Source organism: Neopelma chrysocephalum, unplaced genomic scaffold, assembly GCF_003984885.1.
Source record: "Neopelma chrysocephalum unplaced genomic scaffold, ASM398488v2 Primary Assembly neopelma1_65c, whole genome shotgun sequence".
NCBI lineage: Eukaryota > Metazoa > Chordata > Aves > Passeriformes > Pipridae > Neopelma > Neopelma chrysocephalum.
In genome coordinates this window covers 1,306,889-1,326,023 of record NW_020897724.1, presented here as the reverse complement: position 1 = coordinate 1,326,023, position 19,135 = coordinate 1,306,889, and the positions used below count along the sequence as shown (strand labels likewise).

The 19,135-nt window shown below is 41.1% G+C and overlaps 1 protein-coding gene across 2 annotated transcripts in view; it reads right to left on the bottom strand.

The window, feature by feature from the left end:
- Positions 1-19,135, bottom strand: part of SHISA9 (shisa family member 9) — a 175,458-nt gene that overhangs the window by 40,981 nt on the left and 115,342 nt on the right. The gene's annotated exons all lie outside the window — the stretch shown is intronic.

Sequence of the window (19,135 nt, the reverse complement as noted above, 5' to 3'; positions counted from 1 at the left end):
GAGCCCAGCACTGCAGTTCCTGCAGCCAAAGCAGCCTGTTCCCAGCTCAATCAGGTACTGCAACAATCATCTCGTGCCTGTAGACACATCACTCACGGGAAGTCCTAGACCAGCTGAGGCCAAGAAGGGTCAAGAGCAGGGTTTCACCTGCAGTGTTTTATTTTCCATATGGGACCTATTTGATAAAAGCACTTGAGCACAATGTATTAAACATCTAAAGCCATCCCACACAATGGCACTCTGTAGGCAACTGAGTTCTTTCCTGGCTGAAGACCACATATCCTCAGTCTAAGCCCTGAGGGTGGATCATTTCCACTGCATGCAGTGGGGTTTGGAGAAAACCCCAGGTGTCAGCAGTAGGGGTTACAGGAATTGCCATTTTCAGGATTCAGGATTTGTAGTTCAACCTTCAACCACGCAAACTCATTATGCAGGGAAATAACCAAAAATTGCATGAGGCACTGGAAAACATGTTATAAAACTTTAATATATCCTCCTCCAAATAGCTTTAGTTCATACCTATTTTTAGGGAGAATTCAATTAAGCAATATCAGAGCCAATATCAACAACAGAAAATGATATGGTTGTTCAAAACCATAAGAAACAGTACCTGTTAATAATCTAAATCATTAGGTCACTTTTGTATGTTTTTGATGTGATTGTTTCCAAAAACAGAACGGAGAGAGATGTGCTAAACCTCTAAACTTTGGGCAATTACTGTGGTTTAGCAGCAGAGACATGTGAACCAGCACAACCACCCACTCCCACATTTGTAGCTGTGCAATAGTAAATGGGCATAAATGTGTTGATATATTGCAGCCAGTGATTGTATATGTGTCTGCCTCACAGAAAATCTCTATTTTTACAGTATAATATTATAATCACAGCAAGAATTTATATATATATATATAAAGAATTAAAAATACATAACCTGGAAAGATTAAGGTAAAACAAGTGGTTGTTTGGGAAGGTCAGCCATCCTCTAAAAACAAGCCAGTTGAGTCCTTGATTCAGGATGTGATTTTTTTTTTAAATCACCAAATCCAGAAGTATAATAAAATGTAATAATTCTGAGCAAATAAAAAGAACCATAATTTATGATTTGTTAAATTATGAATTCACTTTTATTCCCTGAACCACTTGAAGCTAAAGGAGTCTGTGGAAAGACCTGAAGCCCTACAGTAAAACTTAAGGCCCATGGTTCAACTCTAATGAGTCTCGAATGAATAGTTCTGATTTCAAAACAAAGTACAACTAGAACAGCTTCTTGAATGTCAACTAAATGCAAGAACCATAATCCTCATGTAAGGAAAGTATTGAGTCTTAATTCTAGCTATGTAAAATTATCAAATTCACTTGTGAGTTCATGTTTTCCTGTAGAAGTATCAGTGAGAGGAAAAATAAGCAGAAATAAATGTCTGTGGGCAATTCAGTTATAATTGCTGCTGGCATTAATGACATTTATTATTCATGTGTTTTTTCCCCACTCCTAAATAGCATAGAACATTAGTATTTTTTTTGTTCTTCAAGAAGTATAAAACGAGGACTAAAAATTTACATATTGTAAATACATGTAAATATGTTTTTCGCTTGTCCCAAGTCTTCAGAAACAGACTATTTCACAAGAGTCTCAAAGAATGCTGTTGTTTATCTCTTGGTTGTTCTTAGTGTGAAATCCATTGGGTGCTAATCCTGAACACATTAAAGCCCGTGGCATCAGGCCTGTGCCCAACAATGTGCTGCTCTCAGCAGAGTGGATTTGCAAAGGAATCTGGTGGAGACAGGCATGCAGCTTTCGTGGAATCTGTGATTTGGAGCCTCAGCTAAAGCTGGTGGGAAATGCTTTGACTGGAGGGCACTGATTTGTGAAGATCAAAGCATTACCCAGGGGCACTTTGGTTTTAACCAAAGGCCAATGAAAAAAGCCCATTTGGAAAGTTTGATCAGGCTCTGCCAGTTTATCTGCCAGGCCCCTCTGTTCCTGCTCAGTGAGCTGGTGGGGAAATGAGAGCTCAGAGCTCTCCCCAACTCCCTCATCTTCTGCCACACAGCTGAGGAGCTGTTGGGGATGTGGCTCCAGCCCTTGGCCGTTGTGCAGCTTTCCTGGTGTGCCAAGGTGGCCCTGGGATTTTGGTTTTCCAGTCTGCAGCTCCTCAGCCGTTGGCTGCCCAGCTCCACAGCTGTGTCCTGTCCATGAGGTGCAGGACAGTCAGAGCCTCACTGCTGGACTGGCCCTTTGCAGAGGCTGCCAAAATCCTTCGTTTTCATCCAAACCAGAAGGAAACCAAATTCTGAAATTTCAAAACCCTTCCAAGCACAAAGCATAATCTGCTCTCATTACTTTGTTACTTTTAGTTGTAACTGTAGTAGTGGTTTTTTCTGGTACTAACAACAACAAAGGGACGCATATTCATTTGTTACTGAGCAATAATATATGTTCAGAATTTCTCTGTCTTACAACTACTACCTCCAAAACAAACCCAAAGTGTAGAACATGTTCCCCTGGAAAATGCATAAGCAGAAAAAAAAGAAAATTCGTATAAACAAAGTAGCAAAATCTCTTGAAAATCTAGTTACAGTGGAAAAGCATCCTTCAGCAACCGACATTTTAATAGGAAATAACTCAGCATTCTGCTGACCTTTACAAGTTTAGCCTTTATATGGGAATGAACTGTTTGAAAAATGTCTCTAATTCAGTTGTCACAAAGAGACAACCGACTTGTGGTTGATCTGTTTCATGAGCAGAGGCTTCATTTTGATTTTTTACAAGCACCAATCTTGGTCTCATACTGTCCCCCATAGTTCTCAGCTGCCTGGTCACATCTATTTCCTCACAAAAAAAAGGCTGCTTGAAAAAAATCCTGTGGATATGACTAAGATAATGAGGATGCTAATGAAAAAGTAATCTTGGCAATTATTGTTGCTTTCATGAACAAAACCAGACCCTGTTCATTTCCAGGAATCCCACTGTGCCAAGCTGGTCGAGGAAGGAGGAACAGACCTACTGCTCATGTGCACACGTACAAACACATAACCAGGAGTGAGAAGAACACCTTTGATCTATATGCTTATAAGCAACACCAGTGTCGACTGCTGCTCGCTGCAGTCAAGGGTATGAGATGTAATAAGAAAACATTTATTACCTATAGAGCTCAATAACAGGAGCAATCCAGACTCCAGCTGTAGCTGGTCATTATGTAATGCCACTTGCTCACCAATTTGGACTCCTTTCCAATCAAATTGAGCTCCTAATTCATAGCAGCTAGCAGGACAAAATATATTAAATTGTGACAGAGGAAGGAAACCTGAGGAGTGACAGACTGGCTGATACTGTAAGCCCTCAGACCAGCCAGGCCTCTTCCAAGCAGAGAATGACAAAGATAAATATGAAAGAAACTAAACATTTCAAATCAAGTTTTACTACTTGAAAATGTGTGAAAGGGCATGTCAGGACCCTGTTGTTATTAGAAACAAATAATGGCAATAATCATCAAGAAAAAATGTCATGAGGAATATTCTAAACTAGAAAGTGATTTTCTGAATCTAGTTTTCTAGTTCTACTTATTGTCAGTTCTTTGCCGGAGAATGCTTATGTAGGTGAGAAAGTACATTGTCTTTATAAAAACCTGTTTCTATACTTCACAAAAGAGAAAGGCATAACTGGATCATTAAACTTTATTACTTTTCTGGAGCTAATGTAGCGCTGCTTCTGTAGTGGCCACACCGCAGAGGCAGCAGAGGTTGTTTACATGTCCTGCAGGGAGTTGCTCTGAACCAATGTGCTGTTCTGAAACACAGTGTTACACTGGAGATGGGACACGGTGAGACAGGCAGGAGTGGCACTGAATCCCCAAGTGCTGTGTTTTGTCATTAGCTCGAAGTTCCTCCCTGTTCTCCTGTTCCTTAGTGTGAAGATGCACCAACTGTGCACCAGGGGTGAGGTTCTCTCCTGTGGATGGAGTGAACACAGAGCCCCCATGGCCAGTGGGTTTTAGCTGCACGTTGTATAAATGTTCTCAGTGTATTTTGATTGGCATCCCCTGGACCAGAGCAGCTCTTCTGCCCCAGGCCGACAGGAGTCCTTTGCAGACACGGAGCAGTGTGACTGTGCTTAGATGGATGGTTGGATGTGAACTCCGTCCTTGTGCCACAGAGCAGCCCATGGGAAAGCCAGGAGGGCTGGGATGAACCAGCAGATGGATGTGCTGTATTTTGGCAGAACACTGCTCCCCAGAGGCAGAGTTCTGGGGAGCTGAGCAGGGGATTACCAGGTTCCTCCTGGCCCTGGGCTACTTGGCTCCAGAGCCACTTGGATCCTCGCGTCCCACCACAAGCACAGCAGTGGCAGAGGGGCCTGTTCAAGGCTGGCAATCACTCGTGGCTCACCCAGTGCATGGGGAGGGTGATTCAGTCTGCTGGAGCAAATTGGTTCAGTGATGCACAGACTGGGTGGCTGAGTGGGAAGGGAGCCAGCTGGGCTTTTTCTTCAGCTGGCGTTCACAAGAAAACGAGTGTGAGAGTTATTTTGGTGGGGTCAGAGGCACAGTAACAAGTATTGTGCCTGTTGCAGTGATGTGGAACTACATTTTGCTCAGTTCCCTTCCTCCACTTCTGTTTAAAAGGAGCAAGGGAAGGCTGGCAGAGCAGGGAGCCGTGCAGCACCACTGCAGGCAGCACGGGGCCGGGGCAGGGGAGCACAGGAGGGCTTTTGGGAAGCCCCAGAGGAGACACTGCCCGGCCAGTGTTGGGTTCACTGCTCGTACACCAAGTCCTCTGTCCCTGCCAGGCTGCCCAGCTCCAGTGGCTGCCGTGGGGAAGGAAGGAAATGCAGCTTCTCTGTGGCTGCTGGGACACCAGGAATGCCTGTAAAGAGCAAAAGGCTCCTATGTCTCTCAGAGATCATATTTTTGTCCTTACAAATAGCTGATAGGAGGCAAGGAAGAATTGCATTTATTTCTTCCTCGTGCTGTATATTTGAAGAAACATTGTATAAGGGCTGATGAAAAGTACCTTTTTCTTTCTTTTTTTTTTTTCTTTCCATTTAGCTTCTTTCCCCCTTAGTGGCAGGTTTTTACACCCAGGATTGCAAAGAGTCAGTTCTTCATGAAATGACCTTTCTACAAAAGGTATAAAAATGTTTCTGAGCATAAACCAAAGCCTCTCTAATTAATACCTCAGAGAAATATTTTTATTTAATGGTTTCTTAATGCTAGTGTACTAATATTACAGTGAAATATGTTGAATTCCCTGCTACTTTGACTTGACTGATGACAAGAAAGAAAACATATTGTCACCTATCATAATCATCCCACCTAAAATGTAATTCTTTTTCCATATTTACATAATGTGCTGGTAGTCAGCACACTCCCTAATTGTGCTAATGTTTATAACCAGTTGTTTAACAAGTTTATGATAATCATGCTTTCATCTTTATACCCAGACCCTTCAAAAATTTAGTGGTAAGTTTAGGTATTACTACCCAAAAGAAACTGTGGTATTTCTATTAAGTACGAGTCTGATTGATGGGCAGTTTTAGACTTAAATAAATAGGGGTTTCCATTTAAACAAAATGAGAGAACAGTTCTGTCTCTGTTTTTGCGTGCCCCTTTTTGATACAATTTGAAGTAGTGTAGCTTGCAGTCCGAGGCCTCTGCTAAATTCAGCTGTAGGAGATTGATTGATTTGTTGGTAACTGTGCATAGAAAGCAAGAAGATGAATTACCACAGGAAGAACAACTCGAGCTACCAGCCCCAAGCTGGAGAGGAGTCACCAGGGCAGCAGAGAAGAGTCTTCCAAATGTTTTAGTAAAGGGAGCAGGAGAAAAAGATCAGTAGCTGATTAATCATGTTGCTGGTGTGTTCAGGGACATGGGCTAATAGAGAACCAAATGTTAGGAAAATATGTTTGGAGGGAAGGCCAACAGAGAAATCAGAGGAATGCACCCACTGTCAGCGTTGTGTAGAGAGTTAGAAGGAAATAGGAAGGAAAGAGAAGCAGATGAGAAGACAACTCATGAAGGATCCAATGAAAACCACACAAATAATATTTTTCAAAGGTCATAGCAATAAAGGAAGAATAAAATGAGCGAGAAAATGAAAAAATTGCTCCCTGACATTGTGTTTTCTTGTGAATAGCTATCGTAGGTGTTGGGGGGTTGCTTGTAAATGACAAAAAGGCAGAGTCATCTGTGTCCTCAAATCATCATGTGTAAATTGAATAAACACTGCAAATCTGCTCTGACAATGGAGTTTCTACCTTTGACACTGGAATTTCCTTAGCCATTACTTGTCAGCTAACTTCTAGAGGCCTTTCCTTCAGGCTGGTTTCCCCTATTCCACAAATATGAACTGGGAATGTGGAAGGCAGTAAATACCACCAAATGCAGGCAGAAATGGCAGCCAGACATAGGGAAGAGAACCTTCAGCACATTATATACAGGAAAATTACCTACTGAGACTGTCCAGCATCCCTGTGCAGTTGAGACCATTCTGTATCTGTGCAAGAGCTGAAAAACACTAATGCTGCTTCTGTCAGAGTTTCATTGGGAAGACTTAATGAACTTCATGGTCCTACTGAAGAACAGGAGGGACTTTTTTGTTGTCAGGATGATTTATTAGTAATTGTAGCTATTAACATTTTTAAATGTTCAGTAATTCCTTCCATACACCTTGTAAATTAACCTTAATAAATATGTGGTAAGAAGCAGCTTACCCTGGTAATGGATATTTAATAGCATACAATAGCTGTAATTTACCAACATAACTTCTCAGCATAGTTTAACTCCTAATCAGCCCTAGGGACAGAGCTGACCCTACAGACAGTTATTTGTTTTCAAAAAGTGTACTGTGAGAAAACAGGCATGAATTTGATTTTTCAGATTTCTGTCAGTTACATGTATGAGAACAACTAGCAAATGGCAAACAGAAGAGGATAAATATATTTTCACTTTAATCTACTGCATTTATTATCTGCAAATTCACAAGTACAACTTTGAAATTTTTTTTCCCCTTTCATGCAATTTAAAAACATATCATTACTTAATTTTACTGTGTGGGCAGAATTGGACTAATGTGAATTAGAAGAGGCAAGTTTCCCAGCAATTCTGTTTCTCTAACAGAGTTACAGTGCTCTAGACCAACTTTGAGTGGGGAACTGGCATGAGGCTGACATATGATGGTGTACCAGAGTCTGAAAGGAAGCTGTAATTTCAGAGAGAGAGAGATTCCTTCAGGTATCTTGCCCTCATCCCCCAAATACCTTCAAATCTGATGATACTTGAGCTTCACTTCCCAAAATCTCTCTTGATGATTCTGGAAAACTTATCCAGGGTAGCCTCCAAAGCCAACTGAGGTCTCCAGGAGAGAGGATATGTTCAGAAGTAGGAAGTGCTTGGGGTAGTGCAGGTGCTGAAGAAATTGTTCCAGCCATCTACAGTTACCCATGAAGCTTATATTCGGAAGTTTCTTTCTAAGCACACTTTTCTCAACTTATTTAACTCATTTAAACAGTCTATTGCAAAGCCTTTGTTCCTGGTGACATTTTAGTTCTTACTAAAGAAACAGACATCATGTAATTACATCACTGCTATTAATTATTAGACCTCTCACTTTTCCTGTGATTGCTACCATTTTTGGGCAACAGTGACACATCAGAAGAGAAGATGCTTTGAATGAAGTGGATAGCAGCCAAATTCAGCTTCCAGGTGCTACTGGCTTTTTCTAGTATTGCAAGGCCAAAATGTTTCAACTATACTTACTATGCAAACCCACTTAACCAATAAGCAAAGTAATAATTTTTGTCAGATTGCTTATTAATATTACTTTATTTTTGTTTGATTCTATTTCTAGCTCCTGTAGTTATCTTTTTTGTGATCGTGCATCTTCCACCTTTGTACTCCTACATTTCAAAGCTGCATTTCCACTGTGATGATTTTACTTATAATCTTCCTCTCTTTCTCAGTCCCTCACTCTCCCCTCCCCTTCCCTTTTTTCTGTGATTATTTTTCTGGCCATGCTTTGCCAGCTGTGCACAACCATTCCATTTCTGAACTGTCCATTCCATTTAAAAACACATCAATGGCAGCACAGTCGCTTTTGCCTTTTCTCTGCCTCATGCCAGCAAGATTCTCTTTTTGTTGCAATTACTGAGGAGTCTAAAATAAAGTTTTCAGCCTCACTATAATCATTCCCTGCCTACACCGCTTGTTACTTTGGTGTAGCTCTCTGTGATTCAGGTTTTTCCCAGAAAGCATGAAGGAAAGCATTCCTTCTGCCAGCTCATTTCAAGGTTCAGGGGAACTGCCTCACCCTTAGAGAACACAGGGGTACATTCAAACAGTGTGAGGTACATTTTCAAAATGGCACTTAGGAATTACACATCTCATTAGCAAATAATTGAGATTTATTGGCACAACTCATTCGCTCCTTGAAAACGTTCCCCTGTAACACCTATATTTTGCTGAAGTTAAAAGAGGACAAACAATGTTAGAGAGCATCTTGCTTTTCAGTGAAAGCATATCTATGTGCCTGGAAGCATTACCCAGCTTTAATCCTTGGGTAAATGCTCTGCCTGCCCCATTTCTGCCACCATTGGGCATGGAGTTGGTGTGTATTCCTTCTCTTAGGTCAGGAAGGCATGTTGGGGAAAAGTGTAGCTCTTCTGCCCTATACAAACCTGTACAAAAGAGGGTTTGTCCATTTTTATTGCACTGCCCGGCCCACAGCAGAAAATTAGGAGAAGTTTGAGGCTTGGAAAAGATAGGGAGCTTTCTATTGCAAAACCTGAAAACCAAACAGAAGTCCTGAGAAATTTTTCCGGGAAAGAAATGTCCTTAAATATTAAAAAGGCTCACTGAATAGTGCTCTCTCATGAAGCTCTTTTTCTGTGTCTGAGCTCCTTCTGTTACTGAGGTTCTTCTAGAGCAATCAGAGTCAAATACTCCCACCTCTAGTATCAGGTACAGTTCTATTGACATGCACAGTTATTTCATATTGACCAGGATGCTGTAGTGCAAGATTTGGTTTGCTGCATTTGTAACTAGTTCAGTGGTGGGAAATTTCCATTTTCTACCTGAGACTGCAATGGAAGCACGGACTCTCCCAACACAACCTGCTTGGTGCTCACACAGAGTGGGCTCAATTCACGGGCAGCAGCCCAAGGGATCTCAGATTCTGTTCTCACATTCATTCTGGACCATGTTTCTCTCCTTTTGGCATAGCTGGGTATCAATTCCCAAGTACAGCTTGAGCAGGTTCTTTGTCAATTCTGGTGTCTGTTGTATCACCCCAGAGAAATCACTTATGCATGTTGCTGGAGAGTCTTGGCTTGAACAGAGATGAGTTTCTAAGCTGGTGTCATCGTAAAGGAAAAAATAGCAGCCTTGATTCCTGATACTATATACAGAAATATTGCAGAATGACGACAAAGATGTGCTAAACAAGAGTTTTTGCTTTTCCTTGGTAGGATGAGTGACTGTATGGGGGAGGTGTTCTAGGAGTTTTTCCATTGGGAAAGGCTCTTAGGCTCATATCATTATACTTTTATGCATCACTTGGTCTTAGCCAAACTAAAAAGATACATTCTTTGGAATTCCATGGGTGTGTTCTAGCACAGTGTTCCTTTATCTAAGATCAGGTTTACCTTGGTTATGGAACTGGGTATGTCATGGTGTAAAACCTGCATTTTTTCTAAAATTTAACTTATCTTTTCAGCTTCAAACTCAGTTCAGTTTTTCTCTTACAAAGTATTTAATAAGATTCAGCATTAAACAATATGCTACCTTTTCTTACATGAAAAACAAACCCTTCTGGCTGTCAGAAAAGGGGAGAGTGAGAAGTATAGTTTTTTATGTGTGTGCTTATTCACAGACCGAGACTGCAGAGGGGCAGGATGATGGCAACGTGCTTCGACCAAACCAGATTTTAAAAGAGCACAACTGTTGGATTCACTTTGGAACAGGCAGTTTATAAACTTACCAGGGTATCTCTCCTCTTTATTCTTCCACTGTTTTCTCTTCAATTTGTTTTCTTTGTTTACCTAATTTCTCTTTACTATATGTCAAAAGGAAAGTTCTGACAAAAATCCACATGTTTTAATAGTTTTCTGTTGTATGATAGTCTGTGGGCATGTTTCTAGGGCAGGTCCACATGCACTCTTTCAGATAACCTCTTTCTTTCTGAACCACCTAACTACTTCTGAAATGAAGCTTAATTGCTTAAGTCTGGCTGCTGCTTTATGTGCTTGGATGGAAGGATGTGAAAATACTTGCTGCTTAAAAGCAAGAAGTGCCCCAGCTGACTGACCTTTGCTCCTGGTGAATCTTTTCTCTTCCTATCAAAAGAGGAGAAAAGCAAACCTAGCAGCCTTCCCAACCACTATTAATGACTCTACAGAGGGGTAGGGGAAGCTGTGAAGATGAAAACACACGGGACACAAAGTGCTGCAAGCACAGGTGGGTTATGGCCCCAGTCCTCCCAGCAGGGACTGACCCACTGGTGCCATTCATCCTCCTGCACTGCACACAGTGCTCTCCTCCAGCAGGGCACCTACTTCAGCTCTGCTTCAACTCCTGCTTGTCAGTGGCAGCTACAGTCAGGTATCTGCTATTCTAAAAAAGCAAAGATGCTTTAATTTTTAAACCCCTGCTAAATAATTCATAAGAGCTTAAGAAGTACTTGACCAGATCAGGCAATGGTGAGCCATCCCCACCTATTCTAGACTAGAAATTATCCACAGTAGTACAGGTTGAAAGGAGAGGAAAGCCCTGCTGCTCTTTTGGAATCTGTTATTGGGAAACATGTATTTTATATTGGAGAGATGTGTCTCAGTATCGAAGTACCTACAGTTGTATGCTCAGTGTTGGTTCCCTGAGTTAAGAAAAGTGTTTTGTGGATTTTGCATTATTTTTAGAAAGATTACCTTGTTTCACAGGTAGACAGATGTGTTATCAGTTCCCCTAAACTGAATGCAAACAAACAAGGAACACAAAAAATAGGCACTTGTGCTGTGTCAGTGGTCAGAGGTTGATTCACAGTTTTGATCAGGCAGTGATTGTGTGGGAGAGGGATTTATCTGCAATGTGTTTGCACTGCTGATCTTCAGCTTCAGTGTGGCTCTGGCACCACTCCCTCCAAGTGCCTTGGAAGCCCTCAAGCTCTGTGCTCCTACAAGCAAATATCCCACCCTGAATCACACAGCAGTGGTGTTTATCTGAGTGAATATTGGCTTTTACAATTTCTAGCAAAACTTATTTCCTGAGTTAAGGTTACACTATCCTTTGGTACATAACTTTACAAATGCTTTCAAGTAGCTGGACTTTAACAAAGAAATAACAATTAATATAACAGCCTACAATATGACAATTGTTTTTGAAGTTATAAAGAGTTTTCCTTCTTTACTGGAGAAATGGATGCACAGGAGTAACAGTATTGTGGGAGCTAAAGCTTTTTTTGCAGAATGTTTTATGCTGATGTGCTTGAGTTAATGGTTGCATTTTTTTATCAGTTGAATTAGGAAAAGCACAAAAACATCACATATGTTACTTTGTGGGCATGTCTTGTATTTTCTTGTCACTTTTGCCATATATATATGTATTTATGTAGTGTTTTTCCAGCTAACACAGAATCAACACTCCTGCTCCAACAGAGCCCAAATCTGAAAAATCTTGTAGTTACCTCGTTAACCACCTGCACTCCCTAAAGGTGCATTAACAAAGGAGTCCTTTGGAATTGTGGTTTTGTTAATGCATAGTAACTGCTTCAAGTAAGACATTAATATTTTCTTTTTTATGTCATTTTTAAAGAAAAGTACAGAACAGCAGGTGCTACAACTTGTTAAAGATACAGCAGTGTTTTAGTGTGTTTTGATATCACCACAGCTGAAAAGCAAAAGAAGCTTAGATACAATGCTTGTTTCATTGAAACTTTCTCAGAAAAAAAAGAAAGAAAACATTAATTTATAATTAAGAGAAGGCCGTGACAAGTTTTAAGTGCTTTTAAGAATTATTTTTTCTTTTTTGAATGAAAAAATTTGTGTCAGTAAAGAATCATATCTAATGCTCACATTATAGAGGGGGTTTATGGCTGCATAGGTCCAAAGGTATGAAACAGGCCAGAGTTCATGGGCCTGATGCCAAAAGCAAACATGTAATCCTGCAAATTCTTGTGGATTGGGATACTTCCCATACATATCCCTCTACCACAATAAGGGTTTCTTCTTGGAAATATGTATCAAAGAGTGTCATTGCAGTGCTACTCCTTTCTGTGCTGCTCCAACCAAAGCAAGGTAGAAGAACAAACTATTCTCAAGATTCCCAAGGAGCAGAAATTACCTCCCTGACCAGTCCATATTGTTACATCCCAAAGGGAATGTGTGAAGCAGAACAACTTGCCTGGTGATCCCCCCCAAAAAGGACAAACATGAAACACCTACTGGGGATCTCTAGGAGGTGGAGTTAGGGAGGAAGAACACTCAGCTCTCCAAGGAAGGAAAAGCCAACTGCTGCAGTAAACCTATATTTACTACAGTGAGAAATATTAATCAGAATTAAATAAATCCCCCAAAAGCTACCATCCAATTAAAAACAACCCTCCCCTGTCACTAGTCTAGTGGATAATTATACAATTAGAAATGTTGGAAATGTCATTACTAGAATTAGATTAGGGAAATTTCACTTAATGGAATAAGAGTGTCCCTGGGGACAGTGGCTGGGGGTATCTGGGTGGGCACCCTGTCCCTGCTCTGTGTCCCTCCAAACATTGCTGGGCACCAGGGGAGAGCCCCAAGGGCAGGGCCGGGGTTCCATCCCCACACACATTGCATGGCTTTTCTCCAGGGCATGAATTGTATTTGCTAGCATGGGTGTCTTGTGAGAAATAGTGCACTGCCACTCTACAGATCTGAGTCAAGTATTCTCTATATTTAGTAGGTTAAGTATAGCAGTAAAGTCAACTGGGAAATCTTAAGCTCTGCTGTGGAGAGCAGAGCCATCAAGAAGCAACAGAGCTGTGCACATAAAATGGCAATATACTCACCTATTGGACCTTCATCTCATTTGCTCAGCTACCCAAATTTACAGTAAAACCCCAGTGTTTCCTCTCTTTGTTCATATGATCTTGTTATTGAAAATGTTCCTTGACAAATCTTCTATCAAGCAAATTAGTTCATCTGTAGGATGCTGGAGCACCTGCCAGTGACCCTGGGAGCAGCCTCTGCTCATGTGCCTCTGTCACAGAAATAAGATTGAGAAGGGCTCTGGCTGAGAACTCAGGATATTATTGATTTCCTTGATGACAGAGGCAATCAGGATGTTTGTGCAGTGTGTGTATTTGACAAATAAGGGACACAGGGGTATTTAAATTGCAGCAGCAGAGAGACTCCATCTGCTTTACAAATTTCATAACATTGATACAGAAGGTGCACAAACTGCTCCCCAAATGCTATTAGCTGCCAAGCATAGCTATCTTAAATGGTGGTAGAAGACTTACAATCCACATGAATTACTAAGGTCATATATTTTATAGGTGACGGAAATAAATGGCAAATTTCCTCAGATTTGTTTTTGATGCCCATTTGAGGATGACATTTATCTAGTGGGCTATAGCTACTTCAATCTGAGACTTCTTCACAGAAAGGACTGTATAATAATTTCCAAATAGCTGTTTTGCATTCTTGCTGTTCTGAAAGATACATCAGATAATCAGTGTGCTCCCCGAGGGAGGTCATTGCATCTTAGCAACCAGAAACTTCAGCACTTGTAACAGTTCTAATACTGCTCCTCAGTATCACTCAGAAAAGTTTGTTCAGGCTTCACAGAACTTCTGAAACAAAATGTCCAGATTGACATCAGTTTCTGAGAAAGCAAGTTCTCTCCTGTATCTGTTCTGAGAACAAAACTGGGCTTGTGGAGGGCTTGGTGGGAAATACATCTGTTCTGAGCAAATAGTTGACTGATGCATGTGGCAGTTTTCTTAAGCATTTCTTTCTCTAGCAATATTCACACCTGGGTTCTTTCCCCTTGTTTATGCACCCTGAGCTGTGTGTTACCATTAACATGCTGTCACAGCTAATGCACAAGGACTGTAATTACCTGTTTCCCCTTGTTCAATTTTCAAATACTTGCATTCTGCCACAATTGAAGTTCTCACCTGTTCATCTTTTCACTTCTATTATAATTCATCTCAGCGGAGAGGAAAAAAGACAAGGTAAAATTCTGTTCACATCTTTGTATGTTTTCTTGCAGCTTTTATTGCAACCAAACCCTTTTTCAGGTGCTCCCACTCTTTGCCAGTCTCTGATTTGTCCTGCTATGATGCAGCTTCCCAGCAGCTCAGATGCAACTGTTTGGGGGTCCATAGAGTAAAATGGTCCATGAAATTCTCAGGTTTTCGGAGGGGTTTTTTTGTTTGTGTGTTTAGTTTAGTTTAGTTTTGTTTTGTTTTATAAGAGCAACACTGGGGAGAGGAGAAAGTGATGAGGATGAGGGCAGGTCACCTGTGCTTCAAAGGGCAAAATTATTTATGAAGTTCCATCCTTATCAGTTATAACTCACCTACTGTACTCCCCAGTAGAGACAATGCCCTAAAGGCATACATAGGGTTGTACAGGAATGGCAGGACAAAACCTTGTATATTGATGGCAGAGTCACCCCTTTCCTGATGGGTCCAACCCAGCAGTCCCCATTGGGTGCATGTTCCATCCTAAGGACCCATGGTTAGGGCAGCACCCTCTGTTGGACTTCACCTCTGTGCTAAGGAGTTACCTTTTAGTGGCAGAAACTAAACCTCCACTTTATCAGTGGGAATCCCTGCAGTGTAAAGCACAGGAAAAAATGAGACTGTAGATGAAACACTAACTTTGGACCTGGTTTTGACATCAGGACACCAATCACAAGGTGTCCACAAGAATTGCACCTTCCAGCACTGCTTCCTGTCTTTCACTTATATTATTTTACCCTTTTCTTTATCACTTTCCAGTACATGCAAATCCTGTGTGTGTTCCCACAGGTGCTTTATGTGCTGCATACTGTCACAAGTTCTTGTACAAAATACCTGCAGGACTGAGCCTATCATGCTATTATTGATTTATTCTGCTTTGTTGAGTCACTTCCCTTTTTAAAAATAGAATATTGCTTTATTCTTTTTTCTTTTTCAGAGCTCTACCTAATGAGGTTATTTTTTGTGATGAGAATCCTGCTATGATAAGGAAGACAGCAGCAAATCAGCTTAACCCTATTGAGCTGTGTTCATCCTTGCCTAATTGTGAACTTCTGATCTTATTTAGCTTCTCTACTTTGCAGACTCTCTCTGGCAATCCCATCAAGCTTTGATTCAATGGCAAATGATTTTTTATTTGTTTCTTGGAAGAGTTTTGGGAGCTCTGGGTTCAGGTTATTGAGAGGACTGAGTTTTATTGCTCAGAAAGCACTGACATTGTCCTTCGACAAGTTTCTTTTGTCTTCTGTCTAGTGAATCGTATGACACAGACACTCTTGGCAGACAAAATGCTGTCAAAGGTGGACTTGCACTTAAATGCTGATAAAATGTCTGGGCGAGCAACTAGATTGTGTTTTGAGCTGTTTCACTCAAAAAAGAGAGGTTCTAAAAGATTTCTAAACCCAGAGGGACTCATCAATAACCCTATGGCATCATGCTTTCTAACCAGGAGTGTCAAATTTACTGCTGCTCAGCAATGTGCGTTTACTGTTCCTTTTCTCCATCAGCAAGAATGGAGAATCAGTCCCTCCTATTAAGCAGACAAATAAAAAGGCTGTTAAACTGCATAAAAGTGATATTTACATTTCCTTGTGTTTTGTGCTTCTAGAGTGCGTTGCATCAAAGTGAGTAAGGAGTGTGAGGAGAATGGTGTTAGGACGATAATGAAGAGGGTCTTTAAGTGGGATGGTCAGTAAATGTGTTGGATTCATGATACCAACAAAGAGAAATGTTTCTATCTACACCTACTGCTTTATCTTTCTCTTTAGATCAATAAACTCACTCTAGTTGCTTTATTCTGCTTTGCACTGTACAATTGAATTATGCCCTGTGCTTCCCTCTGTCTCCCAATGCATAATGCAGAGGATTCTCCATGTTGTTAAAGGAAATTCAGCCTCATTGAATTCTCAGCTGATTTGCATTGCCAGCACCCAGTCTGGGTGCCTTGCCTTTCCATTCTTTTCATTCCTCACTCTTTTTCCACCTGAGTTTTGTACAGTGACCTACATCTTCCCTTACACAGACAAAAAAGATGGAAGCTTTCTACAATTTTGTCTTCATCCTGCTTTGATTTTTTACTTTCTCTTGATCCTTTTTCAGGCCCTATAAGCACTCCTTTGTAACACAGACAGTTATTCTCCCTGCTGAAGGCAGCTGTCCATCTTCTGCATATTGACCAAATAGCACCTGCTGCCTGTTTCATGCTGTTTAATGTCTGCACAAGAGATGTTGCATCTTTAAAGCTGCTGGTTATCTGTAATGATACTGTCAATACAGTTAACTTCAAAGTGCAAATAAAGGAAAAAAAGAGGGTCAAGAAATCATTGCTAGGCACTTAGTAGGATGAAACAAGTAGGTTTAGGAAAGTATTTTTAAGGTTGCAATATCAATAGCACTCATACAAATCTGTTGTAAAAGTCCATGTCTATGGTTCTGAATTTTTTCCTGAATTGCTAAAAGTACTTCATAGTTGGTTGTATTTGAAAAGGTGATTCTAAAACATCCAATGTTTTTGCCTCAGTGTTTATATCAAATATATGATATCCAACTTGCAGTATAAATCAAAAGTTGTTGGGGTTTTTTATGCACTAGACCTCCACGAGCTGTAAACAAGCTGGTTTTATCTGCCTCAGTGGTTGCAGTAGTTTGTTGTGGCAGACTGGAGTCCACGTCACCGTAACTTGTGCAGTGCTAACTCCTGCAGGCAGGTTTGGGGGCTTGTTGCACTCAAACAGGCATCTGAAGCCTACTTATTCTGTTAGAAGGAATTTATTTCTGTGTTCGCTGACAATCGCATTGGGATTCAGTGTAAGGTCCAATTTAAGTTGAAGCTGCCTCACCCCATCTCACACACCGGAGAACGAGGGATACAAGGAAAGCAAAAAAGGAAAGGCTTCCTTCTCCTTCCTCCATCTCCAGAAAAAACAATGGGCAGTTCCCCAGCTATTGCTTCACCTCCCATTTGGAAAAGCAGCCAGAAGGATCAGCTCACACAGCTGTAACTATTGATATCACCCCTTTTCCTGGCGCTGGGGGAACAGCTGGGACCATGACCAGGAGTTTCACCCAAAATATAAGTGGGAGAGCCACAGCTGCAGTGAGGCATCCTGGCTTCTGTCAGGGTGGCCCGTTCTTCTGTGGGCTGATGGTGCCATTCCCCCCCCACTGCCCTTCCCTCACCCTTCCCAGAGCCCCCTCCCTGCCGGGAACCGCTGAGCAAAGGCTGCTGTGCCCTGGGCTCGGGCTCAGCTCCCCTCCCGAGGGAGCCATGGGAAGACTGTCATTGTCCCATGGATGTCTGTGGGAGCTCTTCAGCCCCTTTTACTGCTGCCACCAGAAGAGTCATCCTCAGTGTTTGCCATTGCAGTGCCGTGTTTGCAGTGGTGAATGCTGGGGGCTGTACTGGTGAGCACAGTGTGTTAAGGGCACATCTGGCTATCATTTTCCATTGCCCTAAATCTTGTAAAGTCGTTGTGCCCATGCAAAATGGGTGTCAGATACTGATCTAGCAGCGTTTTGCACCCAGGCCTTGTTGTTTTGCTGTGTGGTGGGATAATTTATCAACCTATATCTGAAGTACCTTCTTCCCTGGAGACACATATTTGAATTCAGCTGCTTAGAACGTTAACTGCTTTCACTAATAGGAATGATCAAAATGTGTAACTCCCCAAGATATTTTATTTTGTAAAATGGTTAGTGTGTGTGTAATGTGACTAATTACCTATGAGATTTCAGATGCATGTTTAATGGTCACAAAGAGAATTTGTTTACCTTAGAATAATTTGGATTCTGCACTAAAATACTATCCTTTCATTCTGTATTTAATTCTTTCAATACTGTGCTTAGAATCCTATTTCCCACTTGCAGCCAGCCAGATTCTGACCCAGAGAAGGACATAAATGCTGATGGCATGACTAGCATGTCATGTGAAATGGAACTTTTGTGTAACTTGTTAGGAATTAGTAGTTGAGGGAAAAAAAAATTTTAATTATTTCCTCTGGTCTTAATGTTTGTGAAGCATTTTCTTGGCTCACACAATAGTGGTCTCAGGAAAACTGGCTATGTAGAAAAGATATTAAAAAAATCAAAGCTGTTAGTGCAAGACAAAATATTTCTTGAAAAATTTAAAATGTCCCACATGGAATCATCTTCTCATAAAAAATTTGGAGCACATCAGCTTGGTGTTCCTACACCTATTGTGCCATACTTGGAGAGTTTAATGTGCCTGACCAGAGAACACTGGCATATGTTCTTCCTTATATATATTTTTCTGTCTCCATCTTCCTATTGTTCTAAATAATATATTCCATACAAGAGGAATTAAGCAACATACTTCTCAACTCTGACATTTTTCCTCTTATGGTTCAAAAATAAGTATAGACTGGTATTCCACAAAAGTACACACTGAATCATTCTCATTAATTAAGCATTGCTTTTACATCCACTTCAAATTACTTTAATAATAGTCTTGAGATTATCTGTTTTTGTTAAGCTGAAATATATGAGCAGCTGTGTTACTCCTACAGCTTTTGCCAAGTTGCAGGAATGCAGCACCTATGTGCAGCATCAGGGTCCTGGCAGAGCAGATGGAATTGCCCATCCATGCAGTTCTTGTGCCTGACTGCACAATTAATATTCACATCAGTATTTGTTTTGTTGTTACACCGTCATTCTCAGCAAGCAAATACTTTGAGCAGGTTGGTAAGAATGGCAGAGCTGGGTCTTTTGTGGCTTCTTTTCATTGAAGAGCCTGAAGCTGGTGGTATTAGTCATCTGCTTAGTCAAGCATGTGCCTAAACACCTTGCTAAACTGAAGCTGTAGCATGGACATCACCATAAAAGTCCTCCTGAGTGTAGATAGGAGTGAGAACAGCAGCCCAGCCTGCCTGACCTTCAGAGCTTCTGTTTCAGCAGCAATGAGCTG